The following is a 17,849-nucleotide window of genomic DNA, read 5'->3' as shown; positions in this document are numbered from 1 at the left end:
TTTTCTTATGCTCATTTACAGTTATGATATGGTGCGACTGTCAAGACTTATCCATTTGACACTCGTTGTTGTACCTTTTGAAGTAATGTTGATGTCAAAGGGGGCAACAGAGTCACACAACACACCCGTCTTCAAAAGGCCTGTGAATCTTTCCACTGGCCGACAAAGAAATGTAGCCAGTTTTCTCAAGCAGTCCTCATACGCTATTGAAGCTCTGGGACCTACGATGTCATTGTCACACAGGACATGACACAATAATGAAAACAATTAAATAAATAAATATGGCCAATCAATTCTACAATGAAAATCATTCAGAAATCCATACCTTAATAGAATAGACTGACAAAATTATATGAAAAATATAAGTTTTCCTTTACATTATAAGGCTGAGTTGTGGAATGAATGTAAAAATCTGTGTGTATTTGCAAAAGAACAAACTAAATGACCATCTGCCATAGACTTTCCAACGTTTCATGGTAATATGACAGTCAACTTGATATGAAATAGCATGCTTTTGAATTAAAAAGACAATATTCTCGGGAGAGGACTCCCAATGTCCACATAAAAAGAGCAGTAAAATGTCAACTGTAATGTGAGAAGTTATAACAGTTGAACTGTTGCCGTTATATATCACATCACTTACATAAAGAAACTGTAAATAAAGAAAGAAAGAAAATAAGAAAACAATCGAAAAACAAGAGACAGAAATAAACAAAGAAAAACAAGGCAGCGGATAAAGACCACATTTTGCACAGTTTCCCAGCTTGTTTCTTCCCCTAAGGATTGACTTTTAAACCAGCATATTGACATATTTCCAAGTCAATTGACCAAACAATGAGCATTTGGTTTTGGCTCAAACCAACCTCATGTGTTCTCTGGCGCCAACTCCCCGACCTCATGTTGGAATCTCAAAGAGTAAGCTCGTGGATTGATTCCTTGGCAGAAGCCACATTTTATATAGCAATTCCTCAGTGTCTGTAAATGGCTCTGTACTCTCTCACGTGGATAATTAAATAAGAGGGGCTGCTGTACAGTGATCCCTCTGTGTCTCTAAGCCTTCACACTTACCATATGCCTAATGAGGGAGTAAATCGGATTGCTTTGTAGACTCAAACCTTTTATGGTATCTGGTTCTTTATGAATCGACTGATTTCATTCTTGTGGCATTTCTGGAATGCTGAAAAGAGAAGAGGAAAAAAATAACCTGCAGGGTTTTTGGTTTGGGTTCATTCTGTCTTTGTGATGTTTGGAAACCAGAGGCTCAACAACATTCAGGTGGGGCCATTGGTGCTGATCATAGGGCAGTTGACCTGACCAGAGTCACATTTGGACCCCCAAGGGGTCTCCTGTGGTGACACTAGACTAAAGATGCAGGTGATTAGGTTTGAGATCATGTAAAGGGTCTTTCTAACAGACAAGGCTGATTTATTTCCCCGAATGAAGCAAGGATTTCTAGATGTGAGTTCCAGGTTTTGAATTATGTGCTTGTTATAGTAATTATAAAAAAAAAACAAACTGTGATCTGATGTAAAATGTTCTTCAAAATACTGTAGCAAGAAGACGCCACTAAAAAGACAGTTTCGATCATGATCATTGCATGTGAAAGTCAAGTCAAGTTCATTGTTTGAGTATTAAATCGTTGTGAGTACATTCTTGCACCAAGGCACTATCACAAGGTCTACAGCAGTCAGGCCCATTGTCCGCCCTGGGCTACTTCAACAAATACCAGTGTGTCAACAAGCAATTCAGTCTCTACGTTTATGACAAGATTGTTTTTTCCCCTCAGCACACCCACAGCTCTTTTAATTACACAGGATGTGATGGATCCTCATCCTTCCCTCATACATCATTTCACCATATATTAATCCTTATAAGGCAAATGCAAACTGTGACATTTCAATGTGCCAACTGGGCTTTCTGCCTTCATTAGATAAACAGAGAAAAATAGGTTCGCACAGTTAACGCCCTGCAGAAATGGCAGCAAGGGGTACAACCCATGTCTTTGCAGTGCTTATTGCCCCACACTGCTCAACAGGCCTGGAAGCATCTGCTGATGTAACAGTCTTTAATTGGCTCAGGGTTGAGTTTTACTACTGAAATTACAAGTGCACACACACACACACACACACACACCAACCACATGTTGAGCACCTGGGGCTGAGCTAAAGGAACTGATGCATAATTAACAAGGTTTTTCTTAATTGGGGGGGGAGGGACGGTTGTTAGGGTCTCAATCGGTAGTTAGATATGGTGTGCATGGATATCTAAGAAAAAAACTACTAATTAGGTTATGTCCAGGCATCTAAAATCCTTACTTGATAAATTCACTATTTACTTAAGGCACAGATTTAATAGCTGCAGGTTATGTCTGATTTCAGCATTTAGCCTGTTCAGCAAACTCATCAGACCAGCAGCAGCTAGTTCTAGTGCTGTAGGTCCTCTGCTCATTTTCATCTATTCACACAGGACCACGTGCACAGTGCTTGATGTACACTGTAAATATTATATATACTCTCATTCCCACGGACCTGCCCTCCACCTCAGAGTGTGAGTGGTGTTGCTTTCACTGGAGAGGATTTTGCAATGCCCATGAACAAGATTGTCCACAAGCAAATGCGGAGGATGCATTGTTCCGAAGTGCTGTTAACACACAGCACGATGTCTCAGCTTGTCAGATTAAATGCTTAATCTCCACATGTGTCACGGGGGATATTCCATTTTAGGGGCTATAATTGGGAATATTCAAAGAAGGGACTTTTTTCTCCTGATTGTTAGTCAGGAGAGTAAGAATAGACAAGAATAGGCCAGGGGAGGTGTGACCTGACGAGCTTAAAACAGCCAGCTCAGCAACTCAGACATGAATAGTGTCAGGGTAGTATTTTCTACAGTGATGGGGAGAGAGCCATGCATGACTGCTTTTAATTCAGTATTAGAGCTGGGATGTGATATGGGCACCTCCAGTCAATGAGTGACACTTAACTGGTGTATTTTCTTTTTCAGCCGCAATCACGGGCTGATAATCAGTTGGTATTTTCATGCCTCAACTCTCCTCACATTACCACCCGAGTGTTCAAACAGGAAGTGGCCATTTTGTATGGGCAATACAGCATGCTTGTTTCTCCTGTGTGTTTGTGTGTATTTGTGTGTGTGCTTGCCTTTTATAGTAGTTCATCTATCAAACGTAAATTGCCCAGCAACATAATCTCTAACAGCTCTGCTCAGCTGTCTGTTCTTGTCTCTCTGGTCTGTGACTCAGTGTCTTTGTGTCTGTGTCTCCTGTCTGTGATTGTCTCCTGTGTGGGACAGTCCTCGTGGCAGCTCTCTCTGCCACCTTTTAACCAGGGAGAGTAATTATCTAACAAGATTTAGATGTGCCAGTTACCCTCCCTGGTAAATCTGGAGGTGCACTGATGAGCTACCTCCACAAATATATAAATACAGACAACACAAACTAGTATTTATGCGACCCATCAAAACAATATACAGTATATATATATATATATATATATATATATATTTTTTTTTTGTTTTATGTTGATTCTGTGTCATCTGTTGTTGAAACCTTACAGCTTTATGAGGATGATACATCACACACAAAACCAAGAGCAGACCTCAGCATAGCAGTGACAACTGTGGGAGTTTCATATGTGATGTAGAGGAATAAAATGAGTAAGTCAATTGAGTCATTCCAATTTTTCTTATTGAATAAAGCAACTTTTGATTCCTGTGATTGGTGCAGTCGAGATAGCCCAGGGATCTTCTTTTTTTAGACCCATTATCATGACTTTGTAGAAACAGGTTAACTTGGAAATAGATGCATAGTCAGACTTTTCTCTTAAAAAAGAAGTCAACGAGATTTTGTATCGAGCATTTTAAGGAGTGACTGCAAAGTGAATAACAGAAAAGATGGACTTCTTTTTTGCTGTGTATCAAATATTTAGAGAAGTAATAAACCAAAGGATTCATGTATGACTACAGTTGCACAGCATGAAAAATGCTGAATCAGACAGCAAGTTCTAAGAACAAGACTACGGCATCCTGTCCAGCTGAGGCAGCGTAGAGCTGTAAATAATCCACATCAGCTTTTATGAGAGACAGTTTATCACATTGAATCAATGACTGGAAGAATTGCCAGCTTGGCCACACATTCAAAGGTCATGAAAATGTATCGGGGCAAAGAGAAGCATGTAAAGGGTCAGTGCACAAACAAAAACAAAATTTGGCAAAACAAGTAGTAATCTTTCTTGATGTTCTTACACTGGAACATGGCTTTGTCTCAATTGTTAGCAAACACATGAATATTTGTGTCTGTGTCAGTCAGATTTCCAAATGCTTGGTATCTTTATTTAACTGCCAGCCTCTTGCTTATTTTGCATTGAAGATATTCTTGAAAGCACTCTCATGTCTCTCACTTGGAAGCTTATCAAAGTGTCTGGCGTGGTTGAAAGTGATAATGCCTCTTACATTTATCGCCAGGTTTTGCCCAACACTTCATCAGAGCTTCCCACTTATTTTGACGGCCGTTTAACTCACTTGAAAATACGCTTTCAAAAAGGATGGGTTCGATGTGGGGTGGCCGACTTGATTGCTTCTTCTGTCGCTGGATGGGTAGCTGGATACATTGGGCCTTATGAGCAACGGCAGAGCTGCTGATGTTCAAGTGCCTGGAGAGCTGAAAGTAGTTGAAGTTTCATCTCATGTTTGCAGCCAGGCCTGGCTGCGATAGTCCCTGGAGTTTTCAAGAGGAAATTTCCAATCATATTAAAATTAATAGCAGAGAGAGAGAGAGAGTGAGAGAGAGAGAGAGGGAGAGAATATTGATTCATCTCATCTTTTTCTGTCAATATGCTCAAGCATCTAGTGTATTTTTCTTTGTTGTTTTTAGTGATTTTCTCCAGCACTGACCCTAAAGCTCAAATGTTTTCATATAACTCAAAAGCACAAACTGTCTGATGTCCCATGTTAAAGCCAAAACCGAATGTAACCTTTAAAATCAATAGATAAACTTTCAGTTTGTGATCAGGTGAAACTATTAAACTCAACTCAGTGCATTTACAAAACTGGTTTCGGAATATTTCAAGTACATCCTAATACAACCCCGGCAACAAGTATGTGACTACCAGGATGTATCCAGCAAGGAAACACTGCATGTAGAAGCTTAGGGGGAAGTGTGACCTAACAGAGTGAAACTTTGTAATTCACTGTACATACTTCATTTATCAAGCTCAGATGGCTGAACCCCCTCACCAGCTGTGGCTCATAGTTGCTGCCCCAGGCACCTAACGTATGTGGTGAGCTGCAACCTGTACTTGTAAAGCTGAACACAGAGCGTCGCACCCTGCCACAATCATTCATGAGTCATGTAGACTAAGTTAAGCTAAACCCTCATCCTAGCTTTGTCTCAGTGTTGTTTTTAAATTTAGTTTTGAGTCAAGCTTCAAACAACACTGTAGCTATGTCCAAAAAAGGATAGAAGTGGTGGTGTGCCAGTGGAGGGCGAGGGCCTCACAGGAAAATCGCTATGCAAAGACAACAGCCTCCGGGGCACAAATGGAAAAACCATCTGATGAGCTTTAGAAGCTGCAGAGGACACCTCAAGAAGAATGTGGATCAGGAGGAGCAAGGTGTGAACTTATGTCCCTTTGAGATCTGCTGAGTACTACCACAGGTGATGTGTCCAGGTGCATACATATTTTCTTACAACCAAATAGTAATATACTTCATCACATCCTCTGAGGACCAACTGTAGCACACGGGAGTGGACCTTCACCTTACATCCTGGATCTTGGACTGAGTGTTTCACCTACCTCAGTATGTAAGGACTTGCAACTACAGTTGCCCCACAGGTACTGGTTCTCGCTTCCTCTTCACACTGAAGACGTATAACTCTCGTCATATAACTCACACACCAGTCACTTACAAAACTTCTCTGATGACTCTGCAATCATCAGCCTCATCACATATGAGGACAGCAGGGAGTACAGAGAGCTGACGCAGCCCTTTATGGACTGGTGCCAGCAAAACCGCCTCCAGATCGATGCAGGGAAAACCAAATAACAGGTGGCACATTTCTGCAGGCACTGGCATTTCCCCCGACACAGGGGAACATCCAGAGAATGGACATTGAAATAGTGACATTTTATAAGTGCCTGGGAATAGTACAGGGGGCACTCCTATTTTTACTTACTCACTTTTTTTCTCTTTTGCTGCTGTAAGTTGCAAATTGCAAATTTACCTGTAGCGGGAAGAATCACTATTTATATCGTCTAACCTCTGAAGATGCGTGTTGTGTGGTTACTCATTGGTGAACCCAAAGCAAGATTACCCGAAATTATCTTTGTTTTTACATTTCCAGATCTTGCCACTTGTACTGACCTTCCAGATTCTGACAAAGCCTTGAACACGTTGCTCTTGTCTTTGCTGTAAAAGGTCATTGGTTATTAGTTTTACTGGTTGAGTGTGACGTCTCTGTCACAGATTCTTGCAATTCATTTTTTAATGGTTGTACTTTTAATGTTCTGCATCGTAGATCATAAACATGAGAGCATGCTGTTGAGGACACAGAATACATTACCTACTATACTACTTGGTTCAATTCCAGCTTTTATACTCTCCCTATGTTTGCTGTCATCTTTTACAGCCATTTTTTAAATTAAGGTTGGTGGAATAGTAAATGGTTAGAAACATGATAAAACTTTATTTTAGAATTTTTTTAAGTAAGGTAGTAAGCAGACCAATGTGACCTTAATATGGCTGCATGAGTTTTGTAACTTTAATATTGCGCATGCTGACATGGTTTACTGAGACAGTTGCGTCAAACAGAGCCGCCATTGATGTTTTCACCTGTGTTTTTCAATTCAGTCGGTTGTCTGCTGTGGTAACGGGAAAGGATGTCTTCATCAGGCCCAGATTTTGATATCTATATTATTCATAGCATTGAAATAGGCTTGTTTGACTACATGTTATTCAAGTTTCAGAAATGTGTCCCTGTCTTTATGTAGTTTGGAGCTAAAACTAAAACCATGGTAATTCATAGACAACTACATTCTACTGGTTTGATTTATTTAATATCTCATTAAAAATGAATCCAACACTGTATGTTGCTGTTAGATCTACTCTAGGATATGAGTCATGGTCTTAAACACACACAATCACATGCATAAATATGTACTTTAATCATATATGTAAATGTAGCCCCCCCCTCCTGCTGCAGCAATATGTAAAACTGAGAGCAGCTTGGCAACCTACAGTGTTCAAAGAAATTACTGTCTCATTTACAAATGAAGTTAGACTGTTTACAGCAATACTCAAGTGTTTGTTTAGATTGTAGGTTTAAAAAGAAAAAAAATGGATTTCAATAACATAGATAATAGTGTCATTTATGTTACATACATAATGATTTTTTTGACAGGATTCTGAGTGATGTGTTCAGTGAATGAGAGTAAATGGACAGTGCAAAGATCAGCATTAATACAGCCCCTCCCCCAAGAAGTCATCAGAGAGTCCCTGACCAGAGGACGTTCTTCCAAAACCGAAAAGTCCCTTGGTTGGTTTATCATGAGTTCAAGATTACAAGACTTCTACAAGGATGACTGAAAGCTGCATTACATTTACTATTACATGTATTATGAATCATATCCATGATAGTTTGAGTTACTCTATCCATCATTCACTCCTCATCTGGGTCACTCCAGGATATGGTCCTGGTTGCTGTCTCTTGACATCATTAGTGTTTGAAAAAGGATTGGAAAGATGCTGTTACTCTACCAGTAGTCAGCTACCATGTAGAACATCACTCCAATGTATCCACAAGCAGAAGAACTTGAGTGTAGCTTTTGCTTGTGCTCAGCTGTACACCAGAAAGAAACTTCAGAATTTCTTAAATTGAGAAGTTGGTGTAGTGTTGGTGATTTTCATCATGTTATTTTTTAAGGTCTGTATTTTGTCTGGTTTCCTGAAAGTTGGCTCACACTGAAATACACGAAATTCAATATTGAAAATATCCATCATTAAGTTTACATGACATTGTAAGAATGTTTTAGCCCCTTGTTTCTGATCAAGCATCATGATATATTTTTTTGTGAGCAGGAACCTTGTCTATTTTATAAAAAAACAAGTGATGCTATAGGCCCTCTGAAGTGTTGTACTCATAATTTTTTCAAACTACAAACGTTAAGGCCAATTTTTATGGCACTTTACATAACATAATTTTATTATTTTATAGATGGCGGCACGCACAGCGGCTCGAAGCTCTCCTTATCGGTGCTCTTTAAGTGTGCTTTTGTTAGTATGTCTGTTCGTACCCTTTAAATTTTGTAATGCGAATCGCAACTACAAACTCTTCTGACCATTGGAATACAGCAAAACCAGACAGTTACGAGGTCTCGCTGTCACAGCAGAGCATCCAGCATCCTGAAGGACCCTTTGCACCCTGGACATCATCTGTTTGACCTGCTGCCCTCCGGCAGACGCTTCAGGTTAATCAAAGCACCTGATCACATTCATAATGTTTACAGATGTTTACATCCATTGCAATGCACCTTCTGTACATATAATAAATCGCACTACATGTACACATACAAATGTATTTGCTAAATTATCTGCTGTACTCTTTATATTAAAGGGGACATAGCATGCAAATTCCACTTTGTTAGTGCTTCTACAGGTTAATGTGGGTATCTGGCATGTCTACCAACCCAAAAACTCTGGGGAAAAAACACTTGCGCGTTTTGTTATGGTTCCTCTAAGTCAGAAACGTCATGCTTGAGTGACTGGAATGAGCTTCCTGGGTTTTGTGTTGTCACAATACACTGGAAGTCTCCCCACATGGCCTTGGCCCACCCCCCACCTCATCCCCCCCCACTCGTTACACCGGGTTTACACCGGACGCGGAAGCGCCGCAGCGAGGCAGCACAGCGCCGTTCTCCAGCACGCAGCCGCCTGGCTGTTCACACGGGACGAGCATTTCTCCGCGCTGGTCAGCCCCATAGACTGTATATATAAGGTCAGCCCGCGATTCTGCTTTCTCCGCTTGTTGTCGTACCCGTTGAATGTCGGGGTTCGGGGTAAATGATGGTCTTCATAGCCCCCCCCCCACCCCTCTCTTTCTCTCTCTGTCTGTCTGCTTGTGTGCTTGTAGTGGATGGGCAGAGGGGGACATTTAATTATGTGATTGGGAAAATTAAAACTCCAGGACAACAGAAGGGGAATACAAAGTATGGGATGCATATTTGATAATTTATATCATATAAAATATGTAATTTATATCGTTTAAATTTATGGGGGGAGCGGGGGGAGGGGGGAGCTGGCTCATTAGCATTTAAAGGAACAGGCACTCAAAACAGGTCACTCTGTGGAGGGCTGTTTTATACAGGGTAAAAAGGGTGCTGTTTGAAATGATCTTTGTGGTATTTTGACCAAAGTATGTTACAGACATTTCATTAAGACCCCAAGGAACCATATCAACTTGTGGTAAAATGGGCATGCTATGTCCCCTTTAACATTTCTTCCACCTCATTTATACACTTTTTTTATTGCATCCTTTTTACCTTTTTATGCACCTTAAGGATTGCAGCTAAATTCCGTTGTAAACTGTGCAATGACAATAAAAAGGATTCTATTCTATTCTATAGCCTTAATTAAAAAAGTCCAACTTTATACATACTTTACTTTACGTATTGTATATCCCAATTCAAAGCAGGAATCTGCATTGCAAGCAGCTTTGTGACTATTACTTTTTTTCCATTTAAAACCAAACCTCTCATCACATCGCTGCAGTGACTCCTATTGTGTGTGCACTGTAATAGAATGCATAAGCAGCAGAAACACCACTTCACTCAGTGCCACCATGTCCAGGACAAGACACTTGTGCCGATCTGGGCCAAATGTAATAAGTTTTAATTTCTCTGTTCAATTCACACCTTTTAACTCCAACTAGAAACTTTCTTTGTCTTAGCAAGATGGGAGGTTGGGGAACTTTATTTCACATCATCATTTATTTCACAGAGCTGAGTCCCAGGTTGCTGACCCACAGCCGTTCAGCCCGCATGCGTAAACAAGAACAGAGGTTCCAACTGTTTAATTCACTGACAGTCTATTAAAGCAATGAACCCTGCTGATCAACACACACACACACACACACACACACACACACACACTTCTGAATACGTCTTTCATGACACATCTTCTCTTTCACACACACATAAACACACATTTTAAAGCTACCTTAAACTCGTGTTACCTTACACGAACACTTTTCCTTTTCATTCACACACACTTCCCCTGCTGTTCACACACACACATACACAAGTTCACCCCCATCTTCTCCTCAGTTCCTTGCAAGTGTGGCTGGGCCAGAGAGGACTTAATTTGTCCTGCCTCTAGATGAAAACATATGCTGCGCCTCGCCTTTGTAAACAGACTGGGCAATAGAGTAGAAAGAGGAACTTAAGCTTCAGAGAGACACACTACAGCGATGAGCGTTGAATACCAACAGAGATTACAAAGCCGCAATACAAGAGCTGAATGTAAAAGGTTACTGTAAACAGCAGCGCAATATAAGAGTGGATATTTAGAGAAAGGGAAGGAGACGTAAATCACCAGGGCAGAGAGTCAATGAACTTTCAGAGGGAGAGAAGAGGAAATGCAGCAGGAAGAGGCTGAATTTGCATTGAGTTCTACATTTCTTATTACAGCGACAAAGAGTGGAGAGGTCATTGACATGAGGTTATGCATTGTTTATAAAAAAGTTTTGTCAAAGTAGAAAAAAAAAAAAAAGGGAAAGGAGGAGGAGAAGAAGGCGGGAGGAAATAAAAGAATAAGAACATGTCTTTCATTAGCAACTTAGGCACGTCTCCTGCGTGTGAGCCGGGCTGAGTCGGGGTCTCGCCAATTTTCTCTGCACACAGCATTCGGTTCACAGCAAAACAGACAGTGGAAATGATCGTTGTCATAAACATACATATTTAAAACCATTCCTGTGCTCATTTCAAAGTTCAAGCACTGTAGCTTTTTTCTTGACTGAATCCATTCATTTCAAGTATGTATTGTTATTGTAGGACCTGTAGATGCACAGCTTCATACAGCAGGGTCCTGATTTTAAGTTGAGTATATAGACTCACTTTTATTCGAGGAAATACAGTAGTTATACCAGAAACCCCAGTAGCAGCTCCGCAGAATGTATGCACGCTCCCTGTGTGAACTACAGATGTGAAGTCGCTGTTGTTCGTTGTGGTGATGTATCCACACGGCCACGTTTTTGGAAGCTGCTCCAAATGATTGCATGTCTGTCAAAGCAGGTCTATCCACAGCTACAATCATTATAACTCGCCGAATGATAGTAATTTTGGAAACGAATACCTACATTAAACTGATGTTTTAGTTTTTGTACACTACAGTGTGCGTAGATGTGAAGCAGAAAGTAGTAACTTCGGCATAGCAGTTTATAGTCATGGTGTGGGTAGGGAAACAGCACTGTGTCTCGTAGTTCTGCAAGCTAAGGTTCTCTGGCACAGAGGAGGGGAATAGGTGAAAAGGGTTTTAAGGTCAGGAATGATTTTCCCTGTTTCTTGGTTTATGAAAAGTACAGCTCCTGGAGGTGTGCAGTCGCACAGCAATTCAAAACTCAAACTTAGATTGTCCGGCTGTTGCTGACGTCCCAGCCGAACATGGATCCGTGAACAGGACAAGTCGTCGATGTCACAGCCGACGTGGATACATACTGTGTCCCTCTCCAAACCGAATATACTGCATTCCACTGCCACCCAGCTCCGTGAAGTTTAGTATGAACACATCAAATTTCTTAAAAGTTTTCCATAAGGATATTATTATATTTACCACATTTTAAAAGAAAGTGCGTCATTGTCTCTACGTCACCTGCCCTGCACTGACCACAGACTTTCATCTAATTTGTAGCCAGGACTTAATGTGTTGTCCTCTCCCTGTGGTTAGAATGTGGTCACTGAGTCTGTGTTTGGTCAGGATCTGTCTCTGCTTTGTATTTCTGTCAGTAAAGAGATACTTTGCCAATTACATTCATGGTTTAGGGCCAGATAACAATCGAGTTTATTTTGAGTTTTGGTTTGATTCGTCCATGGACCCAGATAGGCATCTCTTATTAATTTCGTTATGTGGTTTAGTCTGATCAGTGTTTGGAGAGCAGTGCTGGTCTGAGGTTGAGCAGTACTGGGTGTTATTTAATTTGTGAGTCTCAGGACCAGCTGATAGTCTGCTCCCCCTCCCACTCTCTCTCGAGCCACTTTTAAGCAGAGATCCTGCTATTTTAGCATTAAGACCCTACAACACTGTATGTCAGCTTTGCTGAATTCCAAACTTAATCAGAGTTTCTAAGAGGATATTGTCAGGTTGAGTGTCAAACAGCAGCAGAACAGCGCCCACTAAACATTAATGTGACTCTACAACAGATTTACTTCAACACAAAAAAATCCTGCATTTATTAACCCTAGAAAGATGAGGTTAAAAGGAGGGAGAGAAGATCAGATCACATTTTATGACCAACTAATGCAAGAAATACATCCATCCATATTGTTTATCCTTTGAAGGCTACTGGTTGACTGGAGCCAAAGCTGACATTAGGCGAGATGCAGGAAAGACCCTGGTCAGGTCACCAGCGTATCACATGGCTGATATACAGAGAAGAAACAATTCAAGGTTTGTGGGTGTTAAGTTTATCATTTTTTTATTCAACATTAAAAGACAACAGTAATGTGCAATTTATGTCTCAGAAATGAATAAATATTGCTAAAAGTGGTGGGGAATATCATTACTAAAAGCTTACACTAAGCACTTTTAAGATCCATTATATCTCCAGCGCAAACTGGCAGTGAAAAGACTGTGGCTGTTGACAAGGTTAAATAAGAGAGGCACAATCGAGGAAGGCAGTTTCTTTTTAGCCTGTAATTGCCACCCGTGCTGAGCCAGAGTGACTGTCTGAAAACTGCTGGTTCAGCTTGACGGCCTTAATGGCTTTTGACCAGGAAGGATTTATATCTTTTTCCTATGCCACATGCTTGCTTGTCAAAACATGGCTTAACGCTGTTCGACCACAGACAGGTTTCTTTGTGAGGCAGATAGCACACAGACAGGTAGCACAGACAGACAGGCATCACAGGAAGAGATATGAACTACATCTGTGACTGCAGTGAGTAGGCCGACTGAGCGTCCACAGTTGCCTCAGGCGTCTGACCTGAGACTCTGGTTTTAAGAGTCATTATCTTAAAATCCAACCAATCAGTTGGTTGATGAATTTTAAGCAAATACCTTATGAAAGTTATTTTAAACCTTTTTTAACCTGTATATTTTTTTAACTTCAGTGATGTCATAGGAGCAAAAAGAGGAAACTAAAACCTCAAAAGCAGCAAAAAAACAATGTGCAGGGTTTTCTCTGGGTAAGGTAATCTATGTTTTCTAGTACAGCAGTAGCAGCACCCACACTTTTGTAACACGTATGAAATAGAGGCTTCTCGCCTCCTGAGTTTCCTGATGGCCAAGCCGTTTGAATGGCTGACTCAGGCAGCTGGTGCCAAGACCGCCGGGCCTAAACCCTGTCTGAGGAGCACTGTGGTCTTGAGCTGTTCAAACTGCTAGTGCAGTTTGTCTAAGACAGGGGTTCAGACGGTGTTTGTGTGAGAGACAGCTGAGGGGCAGGAGAGGAGGGGGGATGTCTCTGAATAGTAGATGTAGTGGTTTAGGGGATATTCACCATCTTGTCCTATATTGTAAAATGAACATGAGCACTGCTTTCCAACAGTCGCCCACTTTGATTAGAGGATATATGTAAATGTCAGGACGTAGAGACGTCCCAAACTGTTGACCCCACGTAAGCGTTGGCACTGAAAGGTCCAAGTTTGAAACACTAGATGGTGTTTTGAGCCATGTCCAACACATAAATGTAGATTTTATTTTATAAAATAAATGTAATAGTAAAACAAGCATTAATGCATTTCATCAAATAATGAGTCAACTGCTCAAAAACACATTTAAATGCACATCACCTTTTTGATTCATCCAAGGGTTTGGTTTATAAAATTACAGATAACAGTGAAAATAGTCGACCAGTGTTTCCCAAAATTCAAGATTGTCTCCTAATATTCACTTTTAGCGAATGTTCATATTTATTCAAAAAAATTACTCAAACCATTCAATTGAATAACTAATAGTAACAGTAAATAGAGTAATCGTTGCAGCATCTGATGTACACGCACTCTACTCAAAGCGAAATCCAAACTCATTGTATATTATCATATCTCATCATCTTTTATGACTGGAGTTGAAATGCCTCACAAGTTAATTCATATCCAATGGCTCTTTCAGTCTGGACTCAAGCCCCCAAGGTGATTTAAAAGGTCATATCCAAGGTGGTTTTTAATAAAGCTTCAGGCTATAAGGCTTTGCTCATGAGGCTCAGCTGACAGGTATTACAATGGTAGTATTGCTTAGCCCAACAATCTCAAGAAATCGCCTGCCTTCTTGAGAGGTTTTAGAAAAACGACATCCTCAGGAAGTGAACAGAGCCTCTGAGGTCCACTCTTTCCTTTCCAACTGTCTTGATCTGATACAGCTCATGTGCCAGAAAAAAAAGGTACTGCTTTGTGGGTGGTGTGCGTAGATTCCCTTCTTGATTATACAGTTTGGTTTAGTGAAACACCTTTGCAGTTCACCAGCCACTGAGTCAAGTACTGGTTAGAATAGATGTCTTTAAAAGCTTTCTCCCTTCTACGCTCAAGGGTTGATGTATTGATTATGTAATTACATGGCCTCCTACTCATCTTTGGCCGCCTCTTCTCTAACCTTCCCAAAATTGCCATTTCCTCCACCTCTTTTAACACAACCTCAAAAAAGTCCTCACTTCTGTATAGCTGGAATGTGTCATGTAGTGATTGACTGGCAGCTGCTGCAAGGTCCACTGAGGAGGATTGCAAGTAAGCAGAAGTCTAACAGAAGTTTTGAGAATTGGTCCTAGTTACCATGGTGCAACTACTGCCTGATCACCATGGGTTTTAAATTCAAAGTCTGGAAAAAAGAGAATCCATGAACAGTGATTACCTAAATGTTGACCCTATAGAATCCACTTCAAATTCTGTTGACAACAAATGTAGAATGAAAACAGCATCTTAACATCGGGTCCCACAGGAGCTGCTTGGTAACTCTTAGGGTTCTGGAGACGGTGGATGGACGTCCCTACCACCAACCTCACTCTGGATATCAAAACCTGCCTGGCAACAACTCAAATACATGATTGTGTTAAATTCAAACCATGTCATCTGAGAACTATAAATCCACAACTATTCAACTATTGATAATCAAGATTTAAGGAAATTACTCCATGCCTGAATCATTCAGTGAGATCTCTGGTGGACGTGAGGATACGCCACCCAGCAAAACAAAGCCATTCGACCCCATCTTTCAATTTGTCCATTTGTGAACTTCAGTGTCACGAAATATAGAGTGGAGTTATTTGTAGCTGCTTTTATAATCACCCTGCGCCTCATGTTTTTGAAACTGGTGGAGAAGCGTTGGAGCTGCCCTGGTCTTGTGCAGTGATTTACCGACAGATTATCAAGATTACCATGAGTAGATGCTGTATAGTTCAGTTATATTGCTTAATATAAAAATCTCTAAATAACAAACAAAAGACCAAATAGCCTTTCACCTTTCTGAACAGGATAACTTGGAAAGAAAATAGTGTAATTTTCTCAAAAACACATTTTGTAATGGGCTTTATGTTAGGTAACTACGATGTAATCTACCATGATCGATTTAAGCTACAATGATCACCTTTGTGGCAAAAAAAATTATAAAATTTAAAAGGCAGGATAAATAAATAGTTTCTGAGATATTTTGTATTTGTTGAAATCCTCTTCACATCCCGATAGCCATCAATAAATAAAATTGTGTGAGAAAAATAAAAGAAAATAAGCCGGTGTCTGTGGCCCTTGCCGGACTGTAAGAAACCCGACCAATCATTTCATGTCACTAACCGACCTTTTTGCCTGAATGCACCTTGTCCGAGTTCTCTCATGACCGGAGTCTTCACCCAGGGAGACATACACCACTGAAGTAGAGACCACAGCCAGAGGTTAGGGGAAAAGTCACAGAAAAGACAAAAGTCGTCTTCCAGCAGTGCATGTTCATGCGTTTTGGCGGCAAAGCTGTGATGTGAGGGCTGATGGCAGGGGGTGGGATGTATCGCCTGCATATTTTCAAAGTGCTACCTGCTCTTGCTTGCTTTTCAAGGATTACCATCCACTGCTTTAAGTTACCCAATGGTAAAAATCGGCTTACATTAATTAGGCTGCATTTGTTCGTTACATGTTAAATAGGTTTTTCTGGTGATGTTGTTGCTTCAATCGTGATGTTCTTTATTTAAAATGGCTGCAGACAAACTTCCTGATGCACCAAGCATCTGTAACGGAGTTGTTAGAAGTTAATATTGCAGCGTGAAGTCACTGACTGGGTTCATCTGGGGAAAAGCGAGGACTTCCACTCTTTCCACTCGATTTTGCCCAGCATCCTGAGAAGTTCAAATCGGAGTGTTTAATTAGGACGTTTTTTTTAGATGACTGCAACTTTCATAATCTGTTTGCCACAAAATGTACATATAGTGGGATATGAAAGTGTGACACCACCTTACCACAGTCTGAGACTTTTGCAATACACTGTATGTGGGCACAGCGATTTGGAATCTCGCTCACATGATCAAAGATAATCAAATACATCTGTAATGTAATAGAGTAATAAAGCTGTGTTCTAAAGTCAGGCAGCTGAGAAAAACAAGTGTTGTGATCAACAAAAATATCAATATATACACATAAACATGTATGAAAGTACGGAATTATGTTACCTACCCTGTTTATATCCATGTGCAGCACCAAGCATGCCTTCAAGGAGAAAAACAAGTATCTATTTGAATAACACATTTTATACATAAAAGGCTAGTCAAAGTGTTTTAGACAGTGCATTAAAATATATACAAACATCAACACTCAAGGATGTAAGCCTTTTAAATAAAAGTTGAATACTTAAGGACAAAGGTAAACAGGGTGGAAATGCAAGGGGATTCCTGGTGAGTTTCTAAGCTTGGGTCAAAGGCAGTGCAGAAAACATGATTTTTATATGATACATATATCCATAGAATGCTAAAAGGAAGTACACAGACAAATAAACTCCAAGACCAGATAAACACACGCAGGGTCTCCGTCTCCTCTCTCCAGGCTCATATTGACGTCTGTCAGGCAGGACCTGTAGCCTATTGGCATTAAGCTTATTTGATTAGGTGGTACCAGAGCTGCTGCTTTTTCAACTTCTACGGCGAGCGACACAGTCACAATGCACTTGGGCAATGCGAGTCGTCACACAATTCAAAATGAATGAGCAGCACTTCTATTGTAGCCTCCATTGCGGTCGTGTGAGTGCTTCATCAGGGCGGGAGACATGTCCAGAGGAGGGGGAGGAGAAGGATTGGGGTGAATAAGAGCCAGTGTCACTACAAGCCGGAGGTAAAGACTGATGAAGAAATAAAGGTTTTAGTGAGGCCATAACAGCATAGTTACAAGGTCACTAAAACCTTTATTTCTTTGGCTCTGAAGCAAAAAAGAAACATTAAATACAATCTATTGGGATCTAAAGCCTTTTGGTTTTATTGTAAATCATTGCTCCAGTGTTCATCAACACTTTAAAAAAATCAATCAACAATAAAAAATGTACCTGACCCGAAGATTATGACAAATGTCTCTGTTGTTTTCAGCTATATCCCCGTGTCCAAGTCGAAAGGTAATGATTTACAATAACGGGGAATGTTTTTTTCTTAATGCCATGTCTCTATCTGCTTC

The sequence above is a fragment of the Hippoglossus hippoglossus genome, chromosome 10 (genome assembly GCF_009819705.1).
Source record: "Hippoglossus hippoglossus isolate fHipHip1 chromosome 10, fHipHip1.pri, whole genome shotgun sequence".
NCBI lineage: Eukaryota > Metazoa > Chordata > Actinopteri > Pleuronectiformes > Pleuronectidae > Hippoglossus > Hippoglossus hippoglossus.
The sequence above is the reverse complement of the archived record's forward strand: the minus strand, read 5'-3'. Positions refer to the sequence as shown.